The sequence below is a fragment of the Heptranchias perlo genome, chromosome 16, assembly GCF_035084215.1.
Source record: "Heptranchias perlo isolate sHepPer1 chromosome 16, sHepPer1.hap1, whole genome shotgun sequence".
In the NCBI taxonomy this organism is placed as follows: domain Eukaryota; kingdom Metazoa; phylum Chordata; class Chondrichthyes; order Hexanchiformes; family Hexanchidae; genus Heptranchias; species Heptranchias perlo.
Window position 1 is genome coordinate 14,548,740 of NC_090340.1, and position 10,375 is coordinate 14,559,114.

Genomic DNA, 10,375 nt, shown 5'->3' on the forward strand with positions numbered 1-10,375 from the left:
TCATCTTTTTAAACAACGTTACAATGTTAGCAGTCTGTCAATCCTTCGGCACCACACCTGTTGCCAGGGAGGATTGGAAAATGATGCTGAGAGCCTCCAGTATTTCCTCCCTTGCTTCTCTTAACAGTGTGGAATACATTTAACCTGTTCTGGTGATTTATCTACTTTCAAAGGCAACGGGCTCATTTGCAGGAGACTGAATGCCGATGAGAGGGTAATCAACGAGGCCCTGGACTTGGGTGAAGCCTGCAATCTGTGAGAATCCAAGATTTCAATCCTGCTACTTCCATTGGTACAGTGCTGAAATTATTTGCTTTACGCTCCTGCTTAATGTAAGCATGAACTACAGGCCGACTGATATTTTTTGAAATCCTCTTTGGCAGCCTAGACGGAACTAGGGGCAAGGATGGTCAGGGGTGCAATGACCTTGGCTGCCACAGGTATTAATTGCTGTGCTGGCTGTTGCAGGTCTTGTTGCAGGTGACGATGCAGGGCCTGTTTCCAGATTGATGCTAGAACTTCACTGTCACTTTAAAGTGGAATCTGCTTTGTAGCAACACTAAAGTTACAGTATTAAACACAGGACCTTTTATATATCTCAGGCTTTTCTTCCTTCTACAATGTACAGTCTTTCAAAACTCAGGCTTGGTTTCACATAATTGTCCTGATTTAGTTCCTCTTCTCCTTTTCACTTCACAACCTTCGTGATGTTCTGATCTATTGGCCTTGGTCCCTTCACCTTGATTTCTCAATGATCATGGAAACAGCGACACAACCCGCCGCACTAACCGTTTATCTATCTCTACTTTTAGTTCTCAATAATTCATCAAGTCACTGAACATGACAAATGATTGAAGGTGGTGTTTTGATAAAAACAAGTTAGATGGACACACGCAGGATAGGGACTGTCCAATCTCATTGCGTCACAACGAGCCGGACAGGAGACTTTGCACCCAAAGTTTGGGATGGGTCAGTACATAGATTTCACAAGTGTGAACTAGCCCTGAAATTCCGTGGGGTTTTCCCAGTCTCCAGCTGTAAATTTGGCGGTTGACCGTTAGAACCCCTGACAAATGCCCTAATCAGATGGCAACGACCATTTTGGGCGTTTATCTAGGGGTTCAGCCGGTCTTCAGTTGAAGTTACGGCAGAAAACTGGAAGATCTCCCCAGGAACTTCAGGGACATATTCTATATTTCGGAGCGGATTTGTTACCCAGCTCCCGCGTGGTCCAGCATTTCAATGGAGGACTGACCAGGAAGTATATGATGCTGACGCACGGGGCTTAAAAAATGGTCTGTTACTTCCCACTGTCAATATGTAGGAAACAATCACCAAAAATATAATTTAATAAAGCTTCAACAACAGAGGGTAATCATTGAAAATAAACAATCACACTGTTGCCTTGATTGTACTCAGCTTAGAATACAAGAACATAAAAAATGGGAGCGGGAAAACGCCAAACGCCCATTTGAGCCTGCTCCACCATTCTATAAGATCATGGCTAATCTTCCATCTCAACTCCATTTTCCCTTCCGATCCCCATATCCCTTGATTCCATTTGTGTCCAAAAAATTATCGATCTCGGCCTTGAATATACTCATTGACTCAGCATCCACAGACTTCTCAGTAAATTCCAAAGAGTCACAACTCTCTGAGTGAAGAAATGTTTCCTTATCTCCGTCCTAAATGGCCGACCCAATTTCCTGTGACTATGCCACCTAGTTCTAGACTCTCCAGCCAGGGGAGTCAAGCCCTCTGAGAATTTTATATGTTTCAATGAGATCACCTGTCATTTTTCTAAACTCCAGAGAGTATAGGCCCATTCTACTCAGTCTCTCCTCATAGGAATCCCATGGAATCAATCTAGTGAATCTTTGTTGCACCGCCTGTAAGGCATGTACATCCTTGCTTACATAAGGAGACCAAAACTGTACACAGTACCCCAGGTGTGGTCTCGCCAAAGCACTGTTCAGTTGCATCAAGACTGCCTTACTCTTGTGCTCCAGCCAGCCTGCAATAAAGGCCAACATGCCATTTGTCTTCCTAATTGCTTGCTGTACCTGGATGTTAACTTTCTGTGTTTCATGTACAAGGACACCCAAGTCCCTCTGAACACCAACATTTAATGGTTTCTCACCATTTAAAAATATTCTGTTTTTCTATTCTTCCTACCAAAGTGAATAGTCTCACATTTCTCCACATTATACTCCATCTGCCATCTTCTTGCCCACTCACTTCACCTGTCTATATCCCATTGCAGGCTCTTTGTGTCCTCCTCACAGCTTACTTTCCCACCTAGCTTTGAATTGTCAGCAAATTTGGATATATTACACTAGATCCCTTCATCTAAGTCATTAATATAAATTCCAAATAGCTGAGGTCCAAGCAGTGTTTTATGCCCGTTAATCAATCCTCAATCCATGCTAATCTATTACCCCCAACTCCATGAACCCTTATCTTGTGTAACAACCTTTTGTGTGGCACCTTATCGAATGCCTTTTGAAAATCCAAATATACTATATCCACTGGTTTCCCCTTATCTACCCTGCTAGTTACATCCTCAAAAAACTCTAATAGATTTGTCAAACACGATTTCCCTTTCGTAAAGCCATGTTGACTGCCTAATCAGATTATGATTTTCTAAGTTCCCAATTACCCCAACCTTATTCATGGATTTCAGCATTTCTTCCACTACTGATGTCGGGCTAACTGGTCTGTAGTTCTCTGTTTTCTTTCTCCCTCCTTTCTTGAACAGCAGGGTTACATTTGCTACCTTCCAATCCATGGGGACAGTTCTATCATCTAGGTAATTTTGGAAGATCACAACCAATGCATCCTTTATCACTGCAGCCGCCTCTTTTAAAACCCTAGAATGCAGGCCATCATGTCCAGGGGATTTGTTGGCTTTTAGTCCCAATAATTTCTCCAGTACTTTTTCTTTACTAATATTAATTACTTTAAGTTCCTCACTCTCATTAGACCCTTGGTGCCCCATTATTTCTGGTATGTTTTTTGTGTCTTCGACTGTGAAGACAGATACAAAATATTTGTTTAATGTCTCTGCCATTTCCTTATTACCCATTAGAATTTCCCCTATCGCAGCCTCTAAGGGACTCATGGTTACTTTTGCTACTCTCTTCCTTTTGTCATACTTGCAGAAGCTCTTGCAATCTATTTTATATTTCTTGCTAGTTTACTCTCATATTCTATTTTCTCCCTCTTTATCAATTTTTGGTCATCCTTTGCAGGTTTCTAAAACTCTCCCAATCCTCAGGCTTACTACTCTTCTTGGCAACATTATAAGCCTCTTATTTTAATCTAATATTATCCTTAACTTCTTTAATTCACCATGGATGGATCACTTTTCCCATTGAGTATTTATTTCTTAATGAAATATATATATATTTGTTGAGAATTAGGAAATATTTCTTTAAATTTTCACCATTGCTTATCTACCATCATAGCTTATAATTTAATTTCCCAATCAAACTTAGCCAACTCACCCCTCATACCTATGTAATTGGCTATGTTTAAGTTTAAAACTCTAGTTACGGACTTAATCCATCACTTTCAAACACAATATGAAATTCTATCATATTATGATCACTCCTCCCCAGAGGATCCTTTTCTACGAGATTACTAATTAATCCTGTCTCATTACACATGACAAGATCTAAATAACCTTTTCCCTGGTTGGTTCCACGACATATTGTTCTAGGAAACTGTCTCGAATACATTCCATGATGGTTGTTTTTGTGACTGGAAGGATGTTTCCAGTGGGGTTGTGCAAGGCTGAGTACTAGGTCCCTTGCTTTTTGTGGTATATATTAATGATTTGGACTTGAATGTGGGGGGCTTGATCAAGAAGTTTGCAGATGATACAAAAATTGGCCATGTGGTTGATAGTGAGGGGGAAAGCTGTAGACTGCAGGAAGCTATCAATGGACTGGTCAGGTGGGCAGAAAAGTGGCAAATGGAATTCAATCCAGGGAAGTGTGAAGTAATGCATTTGGGGAGGGCAAACAAGGCAAGGAAGTACTCATTTATCTCTCTGATCTATTTGACCCTATGCCAATTTATGCATGGCTCAGGTAGTAATCCAGAGTTTATTACATTTGAGATTCTGCTTATTAATTTGGACCTTAGCTCCACAAACTCCCTTAACAGAACCTCATTCCTAGTTCTACCTATGTCTCTGATTCCTACGTGGAACACAACAACTGGATCCTCCCCCTCATGCTCCAAGTTCTTCCTCAGCCAAGAGGAGATATCCTTCACTCTGGCACCAGGCAGGCAACACAGCCTTCGGGACTCCAGGTCATGGCTGCAGAGAACAGTATCTATCCCCCTGACTATACTATCCCTTACTATTACGACATTCCATTTTACTCCCCGCTTGAATGGCCACCTGTGCCATGTGCCATGGTCAAATTGTCCATCCTCCCTGCAGTGTTGTTCTCATCCACACAGGTAGCTAGTGCCTTGTAGCTGTTGGACAAGGTCAAAGGCTGAGTCTCCTTCATCACTGCACTCTGGGCCACATACCTGCCTGCCTCGCTGCCACATCCTCCTGTCTGTGACCACTGACTAAATCTAAACAACTATCTAACATAAGCGGTGTAGCTGCCTCCTGGGATAACTCTCCCACTGCATGATGCAACACAATATCTGCAGATTAGACTCCAGTACAACAACTCTGAGCTGAAGTTCTTGGAGTTGCAGACACTTACTGCAGATGTGGTTGCTCGGGATCTTGCTGGTCTCTACCAACTCCTGTAGTGGTGAACAGTTGTTTATCGGACTGGAGGAAGGTATACAGTGGTGTTCCCCAGGGGTCCGTACTAGGACCACTGTTTTTTAAAAAATATATATTAATGACTTGGACTTGGGTGTACAGGGCAATTTCAAAATTTTCAGATGACACAAAACTTGGAAGTGTAGTAAATGGTGAGAAGCATTGTAATAGACCTCAAGAGGACATAGACAGGCTGGTGGAATGGGTGGACACATGGCGGATGAAATTTAACGCACAGAAGTGCGAAGGGATACATTTTGGCAGGAAGAAGGAGGAGAAGCAATATAAACTAAATGGTACAATTCTAAAGGGGGTGCAGGAACAGGGAGACCCGGAGGTATATGTGCACAAATCTTTGAAGGTGGCAGGACAGGTTGAGAAAATGGTTAAAAAAGCATACGGGATCCCGGGCTTTATAATTAAATGATGTGGAGATGCCGGTGATGGACTGGGGTGGACAAATGTAAGGAATCTTACAACACCAGGTTATAGTCCAACAATTTTATTTTAAAATCACAAGCTTTCGGAGATTATCCCCTTCATCACCTGACGAAGGGGATAATCTCCGAAAGCTTGTGATTTTAAAATAAAATTGTTGGACTATAACCTGGTGTTGTAAGATTCCTTACATTTATAATTAAAGGCATAGAGTACAACAGCAAGGAGTTTATTTTGACCCTTTATAAAACACTGGTTCGGCCACAACAGAAGTATTGTCTCTAATTCTGGGCACCACACTTTAGGAAGGATGTGAAGGCCTTAAGAGGGGGTGCAGAAAAGATTTACTAGAATAGTTCCAGGGATGTTTCAGTTACGTGGATAGACTGGAGAAGCTGAGGTTGTTCTCCTTAGAGCAGAGAAGGTTGAGAGGAGATTTGATAGAAGTGTTCAAAATCATTAAGGGCTTAGGTAAAGTAAATAAAGATAAACTGTTCCATTGACGGAAGGGTCGAGAACCAGAGGACACAAATTTAAGGTGATTGGCAAAAGAACCAAAGGCGACATGAGGAAAAACATTTTTACGCAGCAAATAGTTATGATCTGGAATGCACTGCTTGAAAGGATGGTGGAAGCAGATTCAATGGTGGCTTTCAAAAAGGAACTGGATAAAAGGGAAAAATTTGCAGTGCTACACGGAAACAGCGGGGAATGAGACTAACTGGATTGCTCTTACAAAGAGACGACACAGGCTCCTTCTCTGCTGCAACCATTCTATGAACTCCCAAATGCTGCAGTTATGACACACCACCAGCCCTGCCATCCCCATCTAACCTTGTTTTTATATTTAATTAATTAAAGTTTTTATTCAATTGATATTTTTAGTTTTATTAAATAATTAGTTTATCTAGTTTAAGTTATTAATTTAATAGCAAATTATAGTTTCACAGCTCTTAATTTAGGGACAATAAAGGAGCTCTACTCATGGAGGTATAGGGCATGGCCGAAGTATTAAATGAGTACTGCATCTGTCTTTACCTAGGAAGAAGATGCTCTCAGGGTCTCAGTAAAGGAAGATATAGTTGAGATATTGGATGGGCTAAAAATTGATAAAGATGAGATAATTGAAAGGTTAGCTGTACTTAAAGTAGATAAGTCACCCGGTCCAGATGGGATGCATCCTAAGTTGCTGGGGGAAGTAAGGGTGGAAATTTTGGAGGTACTGGCCATAATCTTTCAAACATCCGTAGATACAGGGGTGGTGCCAGTGGACTGGAGAATTGCAAATGTTACACCCTTGTTCAAAAAAGGGTGTAAGGATAAACCCAGCAAATATAGGCCAGTCAGTTTAACCTCAGTGGTGGGGAAACTTTTAGAAATGATAACCCGGGACAGAATTAACAGTCACTTGGACGAATGTGGATTGATTAGGGAAAGACAGCACGGATTTGTTAAAGGCAAATCGTATTTAACTAAGCTGATAGTTTTTTGATGTGGTAACAGAGAGGGTAGATGAGGGCAATGCAGTTGATGTGATATACATATGGACTTTCAAAAGGTGTTTGATAAAGTGCCGCATGGTAGGCTAATCAGCAAGATTGCGGCCCAATGAATAAAAAGGGCAGTAACAACATGGATACAGAATTGGCTAAGGGGCAGGAAACAGAATAATGGTGAACGGTTGTTTTTTAGACTGGAGGGAGGTGTACACTGGTGTTCCCTAGGGGTCGATGCTGGGATCACTGCTTTTCTTGATATATATTAATGACTTGATGTTCAGGGCACAATTTCAAAATTTGCAGATGACGCAAAACTTGGAAGGGTAGTGAACAGTGAGGATAATAGTGACAGACTTCAAGAGGATATAGACAGGCTGGTGTCATGGGCGGACACATGGTAGATGAAATATAATGCAGAAAAATATGAAGTGATTCATTTTGGTGGGAAGAACGAGGAGAGGCAATATAAACTAAAGGGCACAACTCTAAAAGGGGTACAGGAACAGAGAGATCTGGGGGTATATGTGCACAAATTGTTGAAGGTGGCAGGGCAGGTTGAGAAAGTGGTTTAAAAAGCATACAGGATCTTAGGCTTTATAAATAGAGGCATAGAGTACAAAAGTATGGAAGTCATGATGAACCTTTATAAAACACTGGTTCGGCCACAACTGGAGTATTGTGTCCAGTTCTGGGCACCACACTTTAGGAAAGATTTGAAGGCCTTAGAGAGGGTGCAGAAGAGATTTACTAGATTTACCAGGGATGAGGGACTTTAGTTAGGTGGATGGACTGGAGAAGCTGGGGTTGTTCTCCTTGGAACAGAGACAGTTGTGAGGAGATTTGATAGAGGTATTCAAAATCATGAGGGGTCTAGACAGAGTAGATAGAGAGAAACTGTTCCCATTGGCGGGAGGGTGAAGAACCAGAGAACATAGATTTAAGGTGATTGGCAAAGAACCAAAAGGTGACATGAGGAAAAACTTTTTTACACAGTGGTGGTTAGGATCTGGAATGCACTGCCCGGGAGGGTGGTGGAGGCAGATTCAATTATGGCCTTCAAAAGGGAACTGGATAAGTACTGAAAGGAAAAAAAATTGCACGGCTGGGGGGATGGGGCGGGGGAGTGGGACTAGCTGGATTGCTCTTGCATAGAACCGGTGCAGACTCGATTGGCTGAATGGCCTCCCTCTGTGCTGTAACCTTTCTATGATTCGATGCTCTTAGAGAGCATGAATAGGTAATACTCACCAACCAATTACCTAACTGCTGTCCTGTGACATCTCTCCTCCAGGCCTTCATACCTGCGGTGGGTTGGAAGGGCGGGGGCTGTTCCGGTGCTTCCTCCGGGCCGCTGGGGTGGGGGTGGGGGTGGGGGGATTCACGCGAGTACTCTGCGCTGCTCGCTCTCTCTCTGCTGCTCCTTTACGCCGGGCCGCTGGGGGCGATTCCAGCGCTTTTTCCTCCCGGGGGATCAGCAATACTGAGCTGGGCTCCGATGATTTCCAACATCCTGCCAATGATCACTGCCCAAGCTCAGACATAAAGAATGGCCGAGAGAGTCCATTTTACCCCCGCATGAGTCAGGGATGAAGGGTGAATTTAAAAAAAAATGAATCTTACCTGATTTATTCTCTTCCACTTTCCATTTCCCTGGTACCTGGGTTCACTCTGATTTTCCCACACAACTTTCAGTCGCCTGGTTAATGCAGTCAGATGTTTGTCAGCTGTCTCTTCCATTGGCTGTAAATAATTTTGTCATTAAACCATGAATCTATAAGGATGCACGACTGGGATGTAAAACGAGGAACATTTTTTTAGCTGCGATTTTCTGTATAAAATGTTTTCTTGGACTGATTTGACCATTTTTGCAATGTTGCGTCTGGAGAGATAAAATTATCATGAAGCATTTCAAATGGAACTCTGGAAGCTACTCGTCTGAACCGCCTCCACTTTTACATTAACCTACTCTGTCAAAATTTGTATTGTTCGCTTTTCCCATACAGTAACTTATATCAATCACCTGGCAGTGGACTAAATGCTTGCGGCTACAAACCAAACATAGTGGTGTACATATATAGAAAGGAAACAAAGGTGGTTGATCTCACTATTTTCATTAGGGACGTGCATCTTTAACTGCACCGTGATAAGATTCTGTTCAGAGTCGCTGCTCTTTACACATAAATATCTACACCAACAAAAAATACTCCTCGCAGCCAGAAAAACAGCCTTCAGCTATGGAACATCAAATCCTAATGGCAAACATGTCTCTTTGCCAATACTGTTTAACCTGTTGGCTTTGAGTAAGCCTGGTTAGGGCCATTAAATTTAGCATCTGGAACATCAAAATGGGTTGCGAATTATGAATCGGGTACGGTAGTGCAGTTGTTATTTTACTGGACTCGTAATCCAGAGGCCTGGTTCAATATTCCACAGAAAGTAAACTCATATCCTATCATGAAGGTTTGAGAATTTGAATTAAGTTTTTTGTAAATCCGGAAATAAAAAGGAATAGCCAGCTGCCCTATGTAAGCCCTTCTATACACTGCAGGAAGATGCCCATCAAATAGCTGACGAAGGATCTCTGAGGCTGGGAATGGCAACTGCTGGGCACCATTACCTGGATGATGAGTAGATGAACAGTTGCACATAGATCCAAGGTTGATGTTTACGTTCACTGGCTTAGGCGAATATACTCACGTTTAAAGTAAGTTGATTTACTGACAGCAGGAAGAGTTTCAGGTAACTCCGAGCTGCTAAACAATGCCTCAAGTCAGAATCTGCCAGCCAGCTAATGCCCGACTCGTGACTATCCTCCTGGATCAAAGGGAAGTAATGGGAGACACTGACTGACTTTGCCTCCTGGTCCCCCAATGCCTCAAATTTTAAAATACACATCCTCATGATCAAATTTCTTCATGGCATCGACCCTCGTAATCTCCGTTACCTCCCCCAGACCCACAGCTCCGAATCCGGCCTTTGGAGCATCCCCCTTCCTTCGCCCCACCATTCGCTGTGGTCCATCCGGCCATCGAGGTCCTACATTCTGGGGTTCTCTCTCTAAACCAATCTGCCTCGCCACCTCTCTCTCTGCTTTAAGACCCTCCTTAAAACCCATCTATTTGACCAAGTTTTCAGTTATCCCCACTGATACGTCCTTCATAGGCTCGGCCTACATTTTTGTCTGTTTCGGCGTCTATGAAGCGCCTGTGGACGTTTATGCCTTTTAAAGCCGCTATATAGATGCAAATCGTTGCTGAGTGGAAATGAAACCCGAGTATAGGTACTTCATAACGGTTTAATTGTATTGCTTAAAACAACTCAATCTTTCCAGCCTGGCTGGTGCTAAGTGTTTCTGCAGGCGTCACCTATGTGTGATATCTCACCTTTTATTTAGAAAGTCACCTCATTTCCTGATGTATTTAAGTATATTGGAGCTCTTGATGAGGTTGCGTTAATGTCAGATATAAACCATGGAATGGATCAGCATAATAGAGTGGCTGTGCTGGTTTAGCCGATAACAACCCAGCACGATCCCTATGCACAGGTGGGGTTCCGATCCCTTGTCTCTGGTTAAGTGATGGCCAGGGGATGCATTTAGACTTCAATTTACACGTTAGTGCAAAGTTGTGTGGGCGCTCAT